The following is a 21248-nucleotide window of genomic DNA, read 5'->3' as shown; positions in this document are numbered from 1 at the left end:
AGTTCTCTTCAGCAGAAGAGATTCAGAACCCTATTTTCAAAAAGTAGATATGTTTTGGCAATTAAGTGATTTCACATTATAATGCAATCCAAAATCTAGTAGAAACAAGGGTTCTGCTGTGTCGGCGATGGTGACTCTAAACCATGTTATCTTTAAAGGGTATTTCCATATAACTGCCCCAATAACCCACTAATTGTGACGTTTGTCAGTCGGGGAGAAGCTGCTCTGGCTGTGGACTTAGACCACCCACTGTTTGAGTCACAGGGCAGCTTTTATTTGTCACGTTGCAGATGAATTCCTGTAGCCAGCCTGGATATTAGCCAGGGAAGCACTGTCTAGTGCCTGCTGTACATAAAATTCTTGTCTTTCTGATGAGAAGGGGAGTTTCTTTATCTTGTTCTTCCCATTGTAGTACTGACAGGGGTCAGAGGGGATGGACAGTTTGTGGGCTGAAAGCTGCAGAAGGCTGTCTTCCAACACAAGCTTCTTCCCTCACTCTGCCAAGCAGACCTCCGTAGGGACGTTGCTAGGCCATCCAAGGTTCAGCTCTACAGACATGGGACTGGAAAGTGAACAAGAAATGGAAATGCACTGTGACTTCCTCTGTCCTTTTCTGCTTCTTGAGCCAAATAGCAAATCAGGCTTTTGTTTCAGAGGAAAAAAAAAAGAGACTGCAGGAAAGAGAAGGTGTTAGTGTTTTCATTCCCATCCCCCCATCCCCACTCACTTTCTGTCAGTACCTTAGCTGCATGGAACATCTGTTTCCAGGTAGCCTGACAGATCTTGGGAATAGCACCTTGGTTACCATCTCTTTTGGGCCCTTCTGAAATACTCTCACAGAGTCATGTCATTTGTTTTCAACAAAATGTTTCTCCTTCCTAATTCAATTCTCCCTTCAGTTTGTTATTGGAACCGGGGACAATGATAATTTCATTGGAAATTGAATCAGTTGCAAAGCACTGGGAATGAGTATGGTTTAAAACCTCAGGTTGGGTTTTTTGGAATTCTGGGCCAAGTCCCTTTCCCAGTTGCTCACAGGAAGTTTTGACTGATGTCATTGGAAATTGTATGTGTGTGTACATGTGTATGTAATTTAGGTAACAGTGAGGCCTTAAGGATCCAGAAAAAAGTCTTGTTTCGCATTATATCTAATGACTACATCACTCTTCACATCCAGCTAATATTTGGAGCCATTTGGTGCTGATGAGCCAGGCAACCATGCCTGTCTTTCTCAGTTTGAGATCACCATTAAAAAGCTGCCTCCTTGTAGGGGGAAATCAGAGAGTGTTTTGTTCAACTCAGTGTTTTACAGGCATAGACTTTTCTAAATACTCCTTCACACTTTCATCTTTCACATAAGATGAATATTTAGACCATCAAGACTGGGATTTGATGTAACTCAGAGGAAATTATTCATGCCCTATACTTTTCACTTCAAATTTTAAGGGAAATTGATCAGACCTTCCCTCATTTAAAAGGGCAAAAAATCTTCAGCATAGAAGAAAAACAGCTCTTGATGTGTTAAAATGGAAAGAAAAGAGCAAGAAAGCCAAACCATGTACAGGTTGCACAATTCTGCACAGTTTGTCAAGTATTCCGGTAGAAGGGCATTATGTCGGTACTGCATGGATGTTGTTTGGCAAAAATCCACGTGCAATCAAGTACCAAGCCATTCTTTACTTCAATTCCCTTCATTCAACCAAGCTTACCATTCATTTTGCTTCATTCTAACCAAATTCTAGTTTTCTCTTTTTCCCCAACTTCTCCCAGACCCCTTTTTACAACCTGTTTTTTTGTATTCTTTCAACACAACTGAGGTAAATTGCCCAAGCAATATCTTCAAGGATGTGATGAGAAGCTAACTTTTCAAAGAGTGCCAGCTGAGATATTCTATCTTTGTCCTACACCTTGGTTCTTTTCTTTTTCCTTCCTCTTATTTTTGTCTGTCTTCACTGGACAAAATTACTCTATTTTCTTTTTTTCTAGGCTGTCTTCTGAATTCCCATACACTGTTTGGCTGGCTCCCAAATGACTGTCCTATTCCCATCCAGATAAGCCACAGAATCATCCCAAAGTTACTGCTCTGCTCTCTTTCTAATCCTTCAAGTGCAGAGTGAAGCTAGGACCAGCCCTCTAAATTTAGTGACTGCTCCAGTTGGATTAAAAGATCTAATTTGACAGTATTGGATCCTTAGCTTTCTATAAACCTTCATCACTTCTAGGGTCCCTTTTCTGGTTCCACAAGTATTGGTTACTAGTTCCTCCCCACCAAAAAATAAAAAAACGAAATTCAGAAAACTCAAGCAACTTCATAGTTCTAAACCAGCCGTAAAACCCACAATTCTCTTTTATGTTTCTTCTCCTGCATTGTTTGATTCTTGTTCCTCTTTAAAACTCTGATTTGTATCTAGTTTTTAGTGAAAATTAAGTCTTGTTTTCCTTTCTCACATGGTAATGTTTGGTAGAGTATACCCAACTCAGTCTGCCTTTTTTTTTTTTTCTTAGTAATTGCATTGCTTGCTACACACAAAGAATTTGGAATTTGCTCACTGGTCCCTGAGTAGACTCTACTGCATAGGTCCCTCTCTCATTTTAGAAGATCTTGATGCCATCCTCTGGTATCTCAGTACCTGCTCACTCTGTGGGAGAGGAGGTGAACCCAGAGGGGAGTGTAGGAGTTCCCAGTATCTGGTCACAGTTCCTTTTCCAGCAGTGGTGCTCTTCCTGACATTACCAACTGCATCTCAGAAGATAGTGGCTCATCAGTTTTGGGCTATGAAAAAGCCACTCACCAGGAGTGCAGGGATTTTTATCTGCTTTATTCATAGCACCTTGAACGGCACTTGGCATAGAATAGGTTCTCAATAAATATTCTGTAAGTGAATGAATACAATCCTTAGATATTCATTTATGAAATGGAGAATTATTTTTTAATCAAAACAAAGTTCAGCATTTTTAAGTCAAAAGGCATTTTCAAAAGGCTGCAATATTTGGCATTTTAAGCATTTAAAGTGTTCTTATTTTCATCACTAATTGAGATGATATTAAAAACAGCAAGCAGACAGTGGATTTGGGCTCATCTTGGTGAAAGACTCAGACACTTCTGGAAGAACCATCATGATGGCCCCCCACGGAGAACTCCAAATTCTGCTCTAAACATGTATTGATTGGTTGGTGATGGAAGTACTGGGAAAACTGTATTTTTCAAAACATCACTTGACTGGTGAATTTGAGAAGTATGTAGTCACTTTGGCTGTTAGGGCCATCACCCTGTGTTCCACCCCAACAGTAGACTATTTAAATTCATGAATTGGTCATATATTTGGTGGCCTGATAAATGGCTATTATATCCAAACCCAGTGTGCCATTATGTTGGATATAGCATCAGGAGTTACAAGTGTGCACGTAAGTGGCACAGAGATCTGGAGGTATGTGAAAACATCCCCATCATATTTCATCACAACATAGTAGACAATAACCACAGAAAAATTAAGGAAAAATCCATTGTCTTGCAATGAAGAATTATCTTTAGTAATATGAGATTTGTGCTGGAAGTATGCACAGTTCTGAAAAGGCTTTTCCTTCGCCTGCTGGAAAACTAACTGGCCATCTGGACGTGGAGTTTGATACTGTTCCTACTGTTGTTCCACTAGACATTGTCATGGACTCAGTTTTGGAAGTTCAATAAAAGTATGGCCTAGAGGTTGCTCAGACAACTCTTCTCCCAATGATAATGATATTCTATAAGATAATGAAGCTGAAGTTGCAAGTCTAGTTTTATAGGCAACTCTCTTCGATGACCAGAATACAATGTGTTTGCTATTTTGTTGTGTAGCTAACCAGACATGGGCTTAATCTTCAGGTTGCTAAGAGAAATGAGTGGGATTCAGAATGAATGTGGCAATTTAAGAGCTACCTTTATATTTTAGACTTGCATATCTGAATGTTTGGACCCCAGTAGTTTCTTTCATGCATTTCTAATATAAGACTGCTACAGTCACATCACATACAGAAACACAAAAAGTCAGTGGGTTTGTACTTTTCTTCGGGAAGTAGAACATGTGTATGGTTGAATAAAGTATCACTGGGAGAAACCCTAAATATCCAATAGGTTAATAAGTTAGTAAATCAGAAATAACAACTGATTTAATATTCCACAGTACTTAAAATGCTGAGTATTAAAAATTCTAAATAGCATGAGAGAATGCTTACGGTAAACTGTTTAGTGGGTTACTAATTGAATATACAGTCAACGCTTGCACAACACAGGGGTTAGGGGTGACCAGCCATGCAGTTGAAAATCTGCATGTAACTTTCAGTTCCCCAAAAACTTAACTACTAATAGCCTACTATTGCCTGGAAGCCTTATTGATAACATAGTCAGTAAACACATATTTTGTATGTTATATATATTATATACTGTATCCTTATAATAAAGCTAGAGGAAATATGTTCTTTCAAATCATCTCAACTCTCCAAAAATTATTTCCTAAACATTTGTTGGAAAAAATCCACATATAAATGTCTTTATGCAATTCAAACCATGTTGGTCAAGGACCAACTGTACATATAGTCATAATTATAATTCAAAAATAAAATTAAATAAGCCTAAAGGAGATATATTTAAAAAGTTAACATAAGATGATTATGGGTAGCTCTTTTCTTTTTCTGTATTTTTAATGCTGATAACAAATATAATTATAAGGGAGGAAATTAAACTTTTATTTCACTTGGCACGAAAGAAATCATTAGGCACGTAAAATGCCTTGAAAAATAAGGAATAATGCAAAATCATCCTCCTGGGAAAGATCTGCAAATGTTAACTGTTGATTACCATTTAACTGCATTATGAAAAGCAATTAACAAGTAAAAGACAAATACATTGTTTTACAATTCTATAGCACAATGAATTGGAAATGTACCTTTTAGTAATCAGATCAACACAATTGTGAAAAAGTTCACATCCTCTTTTGTTGGCTTGTTTACCTCTGATAAACAAGTTGTTTCTGTGCTTTTTGACCATAGCTGTATAAATTAATTAAAAATTTCAGTGGGCCTATTTACTACTCTAACCATACCCCCCCCCAAAAAATATTTCCCTTGTCCAAATTAAGGCAATTATTCTATTGGAAAAATAGTTCCAATAGCTTGGCTTACTGATCCTGGCCTGATTATTTTGATTACAAGCTATTAACCAGAGTGAATGCTATTGGCCACATGCTCGCTTATGTGTCCAAATTTTTGCCTCCTGTTGGCGTCTATTTTTGCAAAGAAAGAATAGATGAGGCTAGCTTATATTTTAAAGCTAACCAAATATATTATTTTCCACAAAAATTCCCTTCATTACACACATTTTTTAATCTATTCTTGTTTCCTATTCTTTTGTTCATTCCACTCATTTACCTCACAAGAGTTTTTTAAAGTAAATTTTTTAAAACAGTTTTAGATTTACAGAAAAAAATTGCAAGGCACAGGCAATTCCACTATTGATAATTTACTTAGTAACTAATAGTATGTTATAATTAGTGACTTAATAGTGATGCATTATTATTAGTTACAGTCCACTTTATTTATATTTTCTTAGTTTTTACCTTGAGGAATGGAGGTCCTAATGATACTACTGGCTAACATTTACATGGTTCTTAGAGGCAGACACCTTTATAAATGCTATATGCATATTATCCTACCATATTCATAAATCTTCAAGAAATAGGAAGAACTCCAAACAGGATAACCCAAAGAAAACCATACCAAGACACATCATAATTAAACTTCTGAAAACTAAAAACAAACAAAAATCTAAAAGTATCCAGGAAAAAATTAACATGTTACTCAATGGGGAAGAAAACGGTTGAAATGAGAGAAGCTTCAGGTAGTACTTTCATAGTTCTGTTTTATAGGTTCATAAACAGGCACTGAAGCATTTAGTAACTTTCTCATAGTCACCCAACTGTAAAGCACAAAAGCCAAACTGTGTGAGTCTAAGGTCTGTGCTCTTACCTTATGCTTAATGAAGCCGTAGTTAAGCAACCACTATTTTAAAGATTCATATGTATTCAAGCCCAATTCACCAGAACACCAAATTATATAGGGTTGTGAAGTCAAAGCCCCAGTTAGTAATAAGATGTCATTCTATCTGGAATGTTCCTCATACATATATATGCTTTTTAGGAATCTCCCTGCAGTTGCAGAAAAATTGAGAACTGGTAGAGAATTCAAGTGTTCTAGATCCTATGGAGACTCAACTTAGAAATAGTAACTATATACATAACCATTTATAAACTTAAGAATAAACATAACAAGAACCATGTGTCACCTATAAAATGAAAATAAAATAACCTGCAAACCAACTGGAAGAAATAAAGAAGATTTAAGGACTTAGACTTCAGGGAATATGAAGTAGACGCATTTTTCCTGTTCCTCCCTCTAATTACAACTAAAAATCCTGGACACTATATACAAAACAAATATAAGAAGACTGAAAGATTGAAGGCAGCTAGACTAGGAATCTCAGGACCTGAGGAATAATCTGTTACATTAGTGGGGTTATTTTGGGGTTTGGTTTTTATTTATTTGGGTTTTGTCTCTTGTATCCCACTCTTGGAACTAAAGAAGATGGCAATCTGGGAATGCCAAGTGCATAGACAAAATATCCATCCTCAACAAAAGTCATCTCTCTGTAGTCAGAGGAACAGGATAGGCCCGCCTAAAATGAGACAACTTTTAGATAATCTACTCTAGCCAAACATAATAACAAAAAACATGGACCCACCCATGTCAGTAAAGACTGAATGGAAAATCAAGATTTCTATTCCAAAGGTTGCACCAAGGTGCACCAACACCTCCTCTAGAAGTAATGTCACAGAAGAAAGCTTCAGCTGTCATCCCTACAGAGAGGTAAAGAGGCCCTCCTAACTTCAGAGTTAGGGGAGACCATCTGGGAATTCTGTACTTCACCAACCACCTAACATTAGTGAGACATACCTCTCCTCTGTAATGGATAGCGTTAGAAGAAGCCTAGCAGAGAGTGAAGACATTAACCGTCACCCTTTAGTAATGAGGCCACCCCCACTGTAGTGTCAGTGGAGACTATGGGAATAACTGGACTTGAAGCCTGCCCAGCTATAACATGGAGGCCCCCTTTTCCCACTCAGGTACAAACAAGGGTGAGTGGGGAACCTGGACTTTTATCATCAATCAATAAAATGGAAAATGTAAAAACAGAGAATGAAACAGAGCTGGTTCTTTGAAAAGATCAATAAATTGGCAACCTTGAACAAGGCTTTCTTCAAAAAAGAAAGACACAAATTACCAGTACTACAAATGAAAGAGGGGATATCACTACTATTACTGCAGACATCAAAAGGAAAATAAACGAATGCTATGAATAACTCTACACATGAATTTGACAACTTAGACCAAAAACCCACAAATTACTGCAAACCACCCAATATAAAATACATAGTTTGAATAGGTTTATAAACATTTTAAAAAATGAGTTCATGATTTTAAAATTCCTGATAAGGAAATCTCCAAGCTCAAATGGTTTCTCTGATAATTCTACCAAATATGTAAAGATTATACAGCAATTCTTTACAATCTCTTTTTTTAAAAAAATAAAAGAGAATACTTTGAAATTCATTACTGCTAGTATTACCCTGATACCAAAATTTATATTATTTTAAATATAAACTCCTATATATTGAAAAAATTAAAAGATAAGTAAGAATTACAAATTAGAGCAAATAACAACGTTTTTTAGAAAATAGATACCAATATCTTTTGTGAATATAGACATGAAGGATCGTTAATGAATATTACCATTTAGAATTCAGCAACATATAAGAAGTATTATATACCATGTCCATGTGAGACATTCCAGGATGGAAGACTGGTGCAATGTCAAAAATGTATCAAGGTAGTTTGCAATATTAGTAGCTAAAGAAGAAATATCATATGATCATGTTAATGCAGAAAAAGCATCTGACAAAATCCAACACTCATTTTTATTAAAAACTCAGAAAAATAGGAATAGAGGCAAACTTCCTTAAGCTGATGAAGAACACCTACATTAAATGTTAAAACTAACCTTATCTTTACTAATGAGGGACTAAATGTTCTCTTCCTGAGCTAAGGAATAAGGCAATGATATCAGCTCTCATGACTCTTATTTAGCATAATACTGGAAGTTCTACCCTGTGCAACAAGACAAGAAATAGAAATAGAAGACATGTAGGTAGAAAAGAAAAAAAACAGGATTGTCTACCTGGAAAATTAAAAACAAATTATTACTGTACAGAACTACTTGAATAAATCTTCAGAGAATTATGCTGCATGAGAAAAGCCAACCCTCAAAAGTTATGTAGTGGATAAATTCATATAACATTCTCAAAACAACAAAGTTATAGGAATAAACAACAGATTAACAGTTGTCAGGGGTGAGGGAAGGGATGAGTGGGAGCTGGGTTTTGATATAAAAAGGCAGCCTCCGTGTTCTTTGTGGTGATGCAGACAGATGTTCTGCGTCTTGACTATATCGGTCGTGTGTGTGATACTGTACTCTAGCTTTACAAGATGTTACCAGTTGCAAAAACTAGGTAAATAGTACACATGATTTCTCTGTATAATGTCTTACAACTGAATTGTCATCTAAAATTATTATTTTTTAAGTGTTTTTTTTTAAAAAAGAAATGTAGCTGCATAGCGCATGCTTGAATAAAAGACTACATTTTTTTTTTTAATCTCAGAGTTTCTGCAGTTTTCAGTGAAAGACTACATTTTGCTGAGGATTATTTTTGTCCTAATGTGCAGACTTCGTATGAGATAATCACAGTCCTCTAAAATTTGTATCATAGATTGATAAAATGTACAACTTCTATATATTGAAAAGTATTGAGAATTAAAAATAAGTCAAAATTTTGTCTTCAAAAAAAATTAACAACATTTTCATTCAGATAAATAAGAAACACTCTAAAACTCCTAAAATATCATTAGGCACAAATATGGACAGTTTACAAAAGGGAAAATATACATGTCAGTAAATAAACATTATGGTATTATTTCTCATAGTTACTAGAGAAACATAAACTAGACGACATCGCACAGATCTCGAGTCTCTAGCAGAGCACTGACCGAACCAGGAACATTTCCACTCCACCTGGAATCCAATTTGCTAGATCGTTTTCCCTCAGTAATCTACGTGAATTCATAGCTGTTCTCTCTGAATACATCCATCAGAGTAACGTCAAAGACATTCTACTCCCAATGACTTCTTGGCCTAGAACTTCGTAATTTTTCTTCCTGGCTTTCCTTGGAATAACGTTAGGATGTTAACTGGATATTTTCTAATTCCCAAGTCTCTTCCCCTGGGGTAAACCGTGGAGTCTAGGAAAAGGGCCTGTAAGACGAGGTTGCAGGTGTTTACAAGAAATGATACGTCTATGGGCACATCCCCCACCCCATAAAGCTCTCAGAAGCTTTATGATGGCTGGTATGTACAAAGCTAGGACGACCTGTTAGGTTTCCAAAGTTTGAATGTGCTTCATGGTTTGATTTTTCTCCTAAAATGGATCTCCATTTATCTTTGTCAGTTTAGGCTTCTATAACGAAACATCATAGATTGGGTAGCTTAAGCAACATTCATTTCTCACAATTCTGGAGGCTAGAAAGTGCAAAATGAAGATACCAGACAATTCCATGTCTGGTGAGAACCTCTTCCTGGTTTGCAGACAGTTGCCTTCTTGCTGTATCTTCACGTGGAAGAGAGAGAAATCATTTGTCTCCTGTCTCTTCTTACAAGGGCAGTAATCCCATTTGTGAGAACTCCACCCTCATGACCTAATTACCTCCTAAAGGCCCCATCTCCAAATACCATCACATTGGGAAATAGAAATTCAGCATATAATTTGAGGGGGACACAAAGATTTGGTCCATAACATCATTAGATCAAGTTACTACTGACCACACAGTTTCTCCTCTTAGTCCATGACAAATTTGAAATAAGAGAAGGAATTAAACTTTTATGTGAGGTTGGGGAGTAAATGTTAAAGGTCTGGCTCTAACATTTGCAGGACCCAGGGCAAGTGTAAAGATGGAGACACTTATACATCATGAGCTGCAAAGCACTCAATCCAAGCCAAGTAACCCTGGCCCACAAAATCAGAAGGCCAGATTCAAATGTAGAATTCCCAGATGCCTTAGAGTTCTAAGCCAGAAAATGGCAGCACCTAGAGAGCCAGTCCCCTTCCACCCAGGTCCTGGCATGCAGCCTGCATCTCTCCTCCCTCTCTTCATGCTGGGCTCCATCCTGTGCTGCAAGGGACCTCATGAACATTCATATGGACTCTCCAACTGCAGAGTTCTTTACTCCCTCTACAAGCAGCCAATCTTTGGTCATGGCTCTTTGGGTCTTGGGGTAGGCACATCAGCTTTGCAATCTTCTCTTTCGAAGTAGAACCTGACAAAGAGCCTGAGAAGGCCCAGGAAGAGGTTGGGCAAAGACTTCTGGAGGTCCAGTGCCCAGATCATAGTCCAGAAGAGATGGTATGGTCTCTGTATGAACAGGACTCCACCTGTCAGAAGAGCTCAGCTAGACAGCAGAGTGGGACTTGCAGAAACACAGGGCCCAGGGTGGGGACGCTTTTGCCAGATCTAGGAGTAATTTTCCATAAAAGTGAAAATTTCATAATTTGGCCTGCCGATTAATTATTTAGCAATGAAAAGCAATTTGATTGGTTTCATTCCCATCCACCCACACAAAATGGTCTCAGTGATCATTGTGTATATTCAGTCTTCCCGGTACTTGAGGCATTATGGGGAAAGCGAGATAGCCCGGGAAGATCTGGTGGGTGCTCCTTTTCTTTCTTTTATGCTTGGAAATTGGAGTAGGGGAAAGATACAGCAATCAGAGTTTCAGAAGTACAATATGCTTCTGCTCTGTGTTGCAGTATGATGGCATGCACGGCACTGCTAAGGTGGTAACCAAGGTGTTTTTTTATTTATGCCCCATCTCCGTCACTACAATCCACTTTGCCCTTCTGAGCTTTTCTCATCATACAGTCCACTTTCACACAGGGCATTCCATTTCATTCTAATAGGTTGCATTCAAGAGTAATTCTGATTCCTAATTTTGGGATCAGTAATAATAAACAACTTCACATATCCATTAAATAAATAAATAAATATATATATATATATAGAATACCTTTTATGCTTCAGATAGTCTGGGAATTTAAGAGGTAGCAAGATAGATACAATTCTATCAAATTTACAATCTAGTGAGGAAAGCAGACCAAAAGAAAAAGAAAAAAAAATTACCTGTTTTAATAAGTTTTAAGGGCAATAAAACACAAGAAAGTGAAATAGAGAATATACAGAGCTTGGAACTGGTGGATCTGTTTCAGGCCTTTCCCTAAATAAAGATCCTTTTCTTAAAAAAGCCTTTTCTGACCTCTCTATTAAAAATAGCAGCCATTCTACTACAGCATTCCTTATCTCCATCTCACCTTTATTTTCTCATACACACACACATATTATTTGCTTGTTTTTCTCTCTCTGTGCTCATAAGGGATTATGACAGTCCTGTCACAAATTCTGTGAGGACAAGGACTAATGTTTTTTTATTGTAATGGTTGGTTTTTTTGTTGTGTGCTTTTTTTTTTCTTCCTGGGACTAAAATAGTACCTCACACAGATTAGGTGCTCAGTAAATACTTGTTGAGTAAATGAGTGAATGACTAAATGAGTGATGTAGTCAGGAAAAGAATTTCTGAAAAGGAAACATTTAAACTGAGACCTAAAAATACGGACCCAGTCACGTAAAGTAGGAGTTCAGTTGAGCAGATCTTTCCAGGTAGAGGGAACAGCACATGCAAAGACACTGAGGCAGGAAATAGGTTGACATATAAGGAACTTAAAAAACCCATGTGCTAGAAGCATATGTTAGGCAGTGGCTGTACCTAAGGTCGGAGGTAAGGACAGGGCAGGGAATGCTATGTTTACAGGCCAAAGTAAAGATTGGGTTTCATTGTAAATACATTGGGAAGAGATATAAGCAAGATATATGATAATATGATTTGGGTTTAAATATATTCATTCTTGCTTCTGTGTAAAACAACTATTGGAGGATGACAAAAGTGTAAGTAGAGAGTCAACAGTGATAATATTACCTAATATTTATTGAGTGCTTACTCTTACTAGGCAGTGGTCTAAGTATATTTATATGTTATTATTTTGTGCAAGTAATGAAATAATGGCTTGATTAATTGATTCAACATTTTTCACATTATTTTCCTTAAGCTTTACTTCTCCATATTATAACCTACTTTGGTATAAAAGCAGATATAGCAAAAAAAAGATTTTCATTATCTTAGGGTTATGATGTTAGTATTTACTGGGACTCCCAAGAGAACCATTTCAATATATTCTTAATCTTTAAAACTTTGAGAAATAGTCCCTTAGATATGCAAGAATTACAGTTTATTTTTAAGCATTTGCAAATAGTGTTTGGAGGAGAGCAATGATCCAGCAATGGGTGGGATAATCTGGGTTAAGGAATATTCTAAAGTGGAGGTTCTGCTGGAAAATGAGTAGGGTAATCCAGATATTAGATGAGGAAGTGTAGACTGACATGACTACAGTGGGAACTTTGCAATGGAGGTAAGTGCAAGAAAAGCTGCAAAAAAGTAAAAAGGAAAAGATCAGGTTGAACCTGGGAAAAGATTGAGAAGAATTAAAGATGTCTTCAGAGCCTTGAGAAAGAGGAATGTGGTGGACACTGTTAATGCCCTGTCCAGATCCCCTTTACGTGCCCTGCCCATCTATCCCTCACCTGCTGTGTGTGTTGTCTGTTAAGACTCACAGTTACGCTCTTGTCTGGAGACATGTCCTCAAGGATTGTCCTCAGCAGAGACTGGAGGTGCTTCTTCCTCAAGGAGGTTTGTCCTCCCTCCAGAGGCAGCTGTACCTGACTGACAGGGCATATGCCGTCAAGGCAGGACAACTGGAGGAGCTGTTCATACTTCAGAGCTCCCTGTAGGATAAGGCCGAGGCTAGCTTTCAGCTGGAACCACATCTCTGCATAGCTTCTGCCCCGGTCTTATCTCTTTCCCTCACTTCCTTAGAGACTTCTCCTGAGAGCTCTTCCTCAATAAATCACTTACACAAGTGTCCCTGTTCTTAGGCTCTGCTTCTATGGATATTGACCTATGATGGAACAGTTGGGAAATATTTACGGGAGTAACTGACAGCAAAGGCAACAGAAGAGAAGAGTGTTAACTGAGACTTGTTTGATAGATACTATCAGTCTTTCCCAACATGGTCTGAGTTCACTTGGGACACACTTCACACAGGAAGGCATGGTCACAGCTAAATGAAGAAGCTTCCAGATACTGAAGAAGTAGCATATTTCAAGTACATTTGACCTAAAACTGACTTTTTGATGTCCATTCTTTGATGAGAGAGCCAAATGTCCATTGAACTAGTCCTAAGTGCATTTTATTGAGTGACCCAAATTTTAAAATCTAAGTACTTTTCAAATAGAGAATGGAGAATCCATGAGCATCTAGAGATCAGCAAAACATCCCCAACAATTTTTCAAGTGTTTTATTTTTGGCAAAACTCAATTTAACTCATTTTGCAAGCACTCTTCCCTTCAGTTTTTAAACCCGTGGGTATTTCAAAGGAAATTTAATCCATATGTTTCTGATTCATTTACATTTTAAGTCATAAAAATGTTATTTTTATAAGAGCTGTTTGATATCCAAGAAACTTTCTGAGCCTTTTAAAAAATCTCTTTAAAGTCTTGTTGGTTGGAGCCAGGGAGCAGACATAGTGTGTGATGCACCACCAGAAAATGTGATCCAGACAGACTCAACCATAGACTGGCCTCAGAACGATGCTTGCCACATCCCGCCAAAAACACAATGGCAATGAGATGATCAAGGAAGTCGGTCTGGGTGCCAGAGAATCCTTGAGAAACACAAGAGAAGCCAATGGCAGATGACAGCAAAGATTAAAGTAGGATTCATTAGTGTGTCATTGATGTGTTTGGGCACATGAAGACTGGACTGTCATATATTACAGCAAGCTGTCACTCCCGGCGGCTTCCAAGAAGATGTGCAGAATTCTCCAGGACAAAGTCCCATATCACCACCCAAATATTTTATTTGAGGAAAACTGTTCTTTTCCTCAGCATTGTATGTAATAAGAAAACATCAAAATAACAACATTCAAAGGGCTTTTAAGTAATTTATTGCATATTTTTACTTACAGAGTACCCAGCAGTGATTAAAAGGATGATGAAAACACATATTTAGTGATGTTTGTTAAACAGGAAACATGTTCTTGATATATTGCTAAGTAAGGAATGTGGTGACAAACATGTACATGGCTATTAGGACCATATTTTTTGTTAAGAAAAAAGGGATATCAAAAGTAGATTTTTACATATGCACACTAAAATATTAAAAAAAAAAAATAATTACAGTAAGATAATTGGTAGGATTGGGGTGTTATTCTTTTGTTTGCTTGGTTTTTTTTGAACTTCTGTTATATGCATTGTATAATCTGAAAAAGCTACTTTTGTCTGCACTTTAAAAATCATGCAGAATAGCTTTCTAGTAATACTGTAAGAGAGCTCTGCCCTTCTTTTTCTCCTCATTTCTTTTGCTTGGAAGCAGTAGCACATAGGGTCCAAGCCGGGGGGTGAAAGGGGTGCTATGGAGTACTCTAGGTGATCAAATCCTCTGAGAGTCAGTGGAATGCAAGTGTTCATCTGGGATGGCTGACTCTGTGACCATGCTCTCTGAACCCCGAATTGGTCACACAATCTAATATGAGGGGGTGTATGACAGGATAGATTATTTTAAATCACAACTGTTCTGAAAATTCTGGGACAAATGGTTATTCTGGCTACAGGGCACATTGCTTCAGAAAAGGAGAAAAATTCTAAAGGCAACCTAAGGAACACTCTGAAGGGAAAAATGATGGCTGGTAATTTACAAAACTGTAGCTGCTGGTGCTGAGAATCCAGTGAACAGGAACTCTTGGTCCTCCCTTGTGTAAATGTAGACAGGGTTTAGAATCCAAGGACTATTACTCTCACTTCTGTTACTATCAGTCTGTTGCTGTCTAAAGTACTCCCTGTACAAAATGTGCATGACTGCCAGTATTAATTATCTCATAAATTCTCCTGAAACCTGTAAAATAAATGCTTTCTCCTAAAGAGCCCCTCTCAGTAATATCATTAGCACCCCATTTCCTCTCCCCTTTACTACAATCCCCAGCAACCTTAGGGCTGGTTCTGAATCACAAGCTCTCATCCTTTTTGTTCAGCTGGGCTCCTAAGACCCTCTTTGATCATAAAGACAGAATAAAGCAAAGTAGAAACATCCATTCCTGAGGCCCCATTAGTAGAGAAAAGTTAGATAAATAATCCTTAATGCTTTCATTTTTTAAGTGATTCTACAGCATTATAATCAAAAGAAATAGGGTAAGTGGAGAATTCAATTAATTATCATGTAAGATCAAGTTTTATTTCAAAACCCTGGGAAGACTTCCTGTCTTAACATTCTGTGATGATTTTATTTGAATATATTCTATTTCTCACCTTCTAAAATGACTGAATTCATTCCTTTGAAGCTCAAAAATGATGAAAAGTTTAACCAATTGGCCTATCATGGTTAATCATACTCTCCTACAAAACATTTTCTACTCAACTCACAATAATATAAGCTCTCAGTTCCAGTTTTCTAATGCTGGCAAAGCTCTCTTCCAATAGGCAGAATTTTCTTTAAATGTTTACCAAGGCCCTGGTTATGGGTAAATATCATGTAGAGACAATGTCCACTCCAAACGAGACCTGCATAAATGAACCTCAGAAGTCCTTCTTCCCGTTGAGCAATGGGAGGCTTTATTGATCCCCTGGTCTGTATGTGTATGTCTGTATGTGTGGAGAGAGACAGAGACAGAGAGACAGCAAGAGAGACCGCGAGAATTGAGAGTAGGAGAGAGAGAGGAAGGAGAAACTGATTTGGTCTTTGATGTGTTCACTCCTCAGTGTTCTACTGTTGTCACTGGGCCATAGGTTTTGGATTCAAATATCACCAAATAAGTGGCACCCCACATCAGACTTGATGTGAAATACTCTTACAGACTGAAGGTGCCTAATCAATAATTATCTCATCATTTAGCTAATCATTAATTAATTCTTTCAACAACTAACCTGAGAACCCACTAAATGACAGCCATTAGGCACTGAAAACATAGAGATTTGTGAGACAGAATCCTTATCTTCAAAGAATTAATATTCTAGCAATTGGACAAATCAACTGATTAAAATAAATAATGCAAGGTGAGCTGTATAAAACAATAGAAGTTATCTATGGCACTATGGAAGGAAGGTAACTTTCTTAGAAAAGTTGGCACTTGAGTATTAGAGAATGATTAGGAGTTAGTCAACCCAAGGGTGGGGGGCAATGTAAGGATTAAATGAATGAACTAACTTTTTGGTACTTTTTGGTCAATGGATATTCATATCAGTCTCTACTTATTAGAGCTGGTGGCCTTATATATCCCTCTTTCCCCAAAAAACGTAAATAAGAGGTCAGCTTTGATCAGATTTGTATTTGAAAACAATTAGAAGTCTACATTTTTGTTTTTTTAAAGAATCTATGTCCCTATTTCTAAGAAGACAAATCTTTTTTCATCAGAAGTCCAAAGACATTTTATCCTTTTGCTGCTACTGCACCATCTTCAGCCAAGTTCAGATTTTTCTGGAATGCAAACGAGAAATTGTGCAATGTTTGAGAATACTGTACTGTTTTTTAATATAGAATATTTTGTGTTTGAAAAAACCTGGACTTAGGTTTGAATCCCAGCTTCCACACATAACAGGTGTGTGACCAAGCAAATGAACTTTCTGAGATTGTTTCCTCATCTGGTTTATTAGTGACAAAGATTCCTTTCCTGTTTAATGGAGTGGTTGGGAGAATTAAATTAAATTAAATTAAATTAAATAGTATATGTAAAGGTCCTAATATAATATCTGGCATTTAGTGCATGCTGATTCTGTTCCCTTTCCCCTTTCTTGGGAAACGAGATAGCCCTAGCTCACTGTATTGAAAGTACTACCATGTTCAAGCAGTGCAGGTATTCGCCTGGTTGGGCTCATGTAAGTCAGCCAGGCCTGACTCAGTCTGATCGTGTTCCTTTTCCCCAGCTGGAAAAAAGTAATATTTAGTTATGGACTGTGGATGCCAGGAGAGAGCTGGAGCTCACCATTTCATTTCCACAATGGAGAGACACCTGCAGCAAGCTTGTAGCACAGAATAGAATTGTTATAAAAAATATCTCCCATGGCAGCAAAGACACTTAGAGTTAATGAGCTAATAAATATTGTCAAGTGACCTTTCTCTGCCAACTATTAAATTGTAAAGAAGGAGGGAAGGGAAGAATTAGAATTAGAACTGCATATATGCTACAGAGTTCAAATTCTGGGTTGCTTCTAGCTTTCTTTCATTACTACTGACCATATTTTAGGCCTGGCAGTCCACTAATTCGCCATGTTGCCTGACACTGCAAGTTCTCTAGGGCAGAGACCTCTCATAGGCTGACATCTGGTAGAAAGCACGGTGTTCTTTTTCATCTCAGTAATGGCCCTTTGCATGTTTGCTTCTCCTTCTGCCTCCAGAGCAGAGGATGGGGATTGGTTTTTTCTGCTGGAAAAAATCAGCCATTTTGGTCTCATTTCTCTCTAGAGATTGTCATGAACACTTCTCAGTATTTGCTTAAAAATGCATAAGTTTAGAACTTCTGATCCTGATGCTTCATTCTAAGTACTTGGACTATTCCAGTTCCTTATATTTTTGTTTTTTGTACCATATTTTTAAAATATATTTTGAATATGTACACAAACATTACAGATCATGCAGTAACATTAAGGAACCTATATGAACCAAGTTAGAGTGCTTATGACAGGGGTTAGAAATAGGAAAGGTGAGTGGAAATAAAGGAAAAACTGGTTTTCTTTTTATAGATTGGAGATGACAAAGGGCAGTGGGCTGAGGAGTGTGATTAAATCAACTCCCTACACATGCAGTCCAAAATAAGTAATATTTTGAAAGCCTTAATGTGAAATAAGGTAACAACTGCATATTATATAACCAAGTGACTGTAATATATGTATTCTGACTTAATCAGAGAAACCTTGTTTCTTTTTGTAATACTATTTTTTGAGGGCATATATAGAGATTTAAATATTTTCTTGTAAAATGTTTTCTTATGCGTACTGAGCCATTATAGAGATAGCTTGTTTCTGGAATATGAAATCAGTAACAAAGTACAGTCAGTCATTTTAAGCTAGATTAATGTGCACCAACCACATTCTTTCTCACCAGTTCTTCTTAATCTGATTGATACTACAACTCACCATTTCATCAACCTCCAATGGCAGCTAATGTGGTGCAAAAAAAATGTCCCCAAATTCTTAGGTACACCTTCCTCCTAAAGGTGGAGTCTAATTCCCCTCACCTTGAGTGTGGGCTGAACTTAGTGATTTGTCACTAATAGAATGTGATGAAAATGATGGTGTCAGACTTTCAGATTAGGTCATAAAAGGCACTGTGGCCTCCTTTTTCTTTCTCTTTGGATTACTCTCTTCTTGGGAAAATCAGTGCCATGTTGTGAGTATTCTCAGGTAACCCTGTGGAGAGAACCCCAGGGCAAAAAGGGTATCTCCCTTGCCAACAGCCCTGTCTTGGAAATGATTGTGTCACCCTGGACAAACTTTCAGATGACAGCAGTCCTAGAGAGCACATTGTCTTCTTTTCCTGGGGGACCCTGACCCAAAAGTACCTGGATAAGTTGCTCCTGAATTTTTGACAAATAGAAACTGTGAGATAAATGTTTATATTAAGCCACTAAGCTTTGGGGTAACATATTATGCAGCAAATAACAACTAAAAGAGGTAGATTGTAAGATGTGTTCCTATAGCTTTTGTGAGATTTAGAGTCCATTAGCTTTCTAATTTTGATTCCTCTCATGCCTACTTGTGGATATTTCTCTTCATTCTTCCTGGATTTATTCAGTGTCAATGTCTGAGAAATAGCACAAAGAGAATTGTGTTTATGGGTTCCAGCCTTCAAATTGATAATTGGCAGGGATAAATTGATAATTCAGGGATAAATTGGCAAAAGGCACAATTCCAAAGTGGAGGGTTACTCTGGAGTGTGCCCACTCTCTGTTGCTCACCCTCTTTCTCCTCCTCCTTTGGGACTTCAACTGAGCTCTCCCTCTCGGCTGCCAGGCCCTTCCCGCGAGGCTAGCTGGGTAGGAGCACCGGATACCAGAACGGCAGGCCTGTGAGATGGCTGGGCCAGGAGCCAAATACAAGGCAAGGTAAGTCCTGCTTAAGCCTGTAGAAAATGAGTTGTCATTTCTAAAATGGAGAAATGAAAACTTGTGAAAGGGGGCCTGGGTCAGAAGCAAAAGGGATAGAAACCTGCCTCCTATTTGAGGCACAAGCTTAAGGTCCAGCTAATGGGGAAATAAGCAGTGAGAACTCCCAGGGCATCAGGATGTCCTGAGTTCCCAATGACCTCTGTGTTGAGAAGATTCTGTTTCTTCTCTTATCTTGGTGAGATGACAGGCCCCTGACTTCCCTCCCACGTTTCTGGATCTTTAGTGTCTTCTCCTCACTGGTGGATCCCCAACTGTTGGGATGCCTCAGGCTTTCGTCTTGGGCCTTCGTCTTTCTCCAAGCCTGCACTCACCCTAGGTGATACCATCTTGGCCCGTGGCTTGAGATAAATCTGTATGACAGTGACCCCAGATCTACACCTTTGACTCTCCTCTGGATTCCAGATACATCCTTCATATCTCTACTTGGTTGTCTAAAAAGCAACCCACCCCACAACTCCCACCCACACAAGTGGGCTCTTTGTTTGCTTGTTTGCTTTGCCAGCTGCCCAAGCCCGAAATCTGGAATTTACCCTTGATTTTTCTCTTTGCCTTAACTCCCACATTTAACTCAACAGCATCTCTTATTTGAATTTACTTCCAGTGCTCCCCTTTCTCTCACCTGGCCTGCTCAACTGCAGTGGTCTAACAAGGGTCTTCTTGTTACCCCTGCCTCTCAGTGGTCTGTCTCCCACCCAACGGCTAACTGTTAGCATAAACAAAGATTATAATCATCCTTCCAGTTATTCTTGACTGCCCTGAGAACAAAGTCCAAACTTTTCACCCTGGCCTTATGAAGCTCCCCATGACCTGCCTTCTGATGGACACACTCCCTCTCTCTCACTCCTTCCAAACACACTGCCTTCCTTCTGTTCCTCAAACAGAGCAGACACCTTCTTGCCTAAGGCCTTCATGCTCACTGTGCCCCACACTTGAATTCTTTCCTTCCTGACCTTTGCATGTCTGGTTCCTTCTTGACATTCAGTTCTCAACTTTACTATGACTTCTTCAGGTTGATTGTTGCAATATCTAAAGTGGCCAGTCAGCCTCTGACCTCATCACCTAACTTCAGTTCTTTGCCTAACTCATCAAAAGCCTCTTGATAATTTCTTTTTCATAATTTTTGTCTTTTTTATAAGCAGGAAAATTATGGAAAGTCACTGGCTGCAGAGGACTTGACATTTTGCCTTGAAGCTCGAAGGGATTAAAAAAAAGCAGAACTGTTGAAAAAGTATACATATTGATTGGCACGTTATATTCCTCCCCCCAGTAACACTCGTTTGAGAAAATGGAAAAGATCTTCTGACATTTTTTAGAGCTGCATACTGGGTACTTTTGCTTTATTATATGCAGCAGGCCAAATTCTCACTATGTCTACACATCCCAAATCCACATGTGATGTGTACCTACTAATACCTGGAGGTAAGCTAATAGCCACAGCAGGAAAGATATACAAGCATATCTCTTATTTATGTTTATACTTCCAGCTTCCAGGCAACTGAATTGTGATTTTAATGCACCTGTCCTAGTGAGGAGCTACCAGAGCCTGACAAAATTGACTCAGCCTAATGTCTGGTTTTAAGGTACAGCATGTCAAGCAAAAGGAATGACAGAAATGTTTAGTCCTTTTTTTTGTTTTAAACACATGAGAACAAGGTTCCAGAGAGAGTACACCACTTCCTCAAGTTCTATAAGCCTATAGTTGAGTCCATGTAGAACATGTCATAGAAATGTACACACACTTTAATTTACTCATTAACATATTAAAAGTGAGACTCCAACCTCAAGCCAGTA

The 21248-nt window shown here is 38.1% G+C and overlaps 1 long non-coding RNA gene across 1 annotated transcript in view; it reads left to right on the top strand.

Moving 5' to 3' along the window:
- LOC140844810 (uncharacterized) overlaps positions 1-14147 on the top strand; it is a 169357-nt gene extending 155210 nt beyond the window's left edge. Inside the window, exon 4 of the long non-coding RNA XR_012123307.1 lies at positions 13180-14147. This is a non-coding gene — a long non-coding RNA (uncharacterized lncRNA). The remainder of the gene's footprint in view (positions 1-13179) is intronic.
- Positions 14148-21248: the final 7101 nt, after the last annotated feature.

Source organism: Manis javanica, chromosome 12, assembly GCF_040802235.1.
Source record: "Manis javanica isolate MJ-LG chromosome 12, MJ_LKY, whole genome shotgun sequence".
Lineage (NCBI taxonomy): Eukaryota > Metazoa > Chordata > Mammalia > Pholidota > Manidae > Manis > Manis javanica.
The sequence above is the reverse complement of the archived record's forward strand: the minus strand, read 5'-3'. Positions and strand labels throughout refer to the sequence as shown.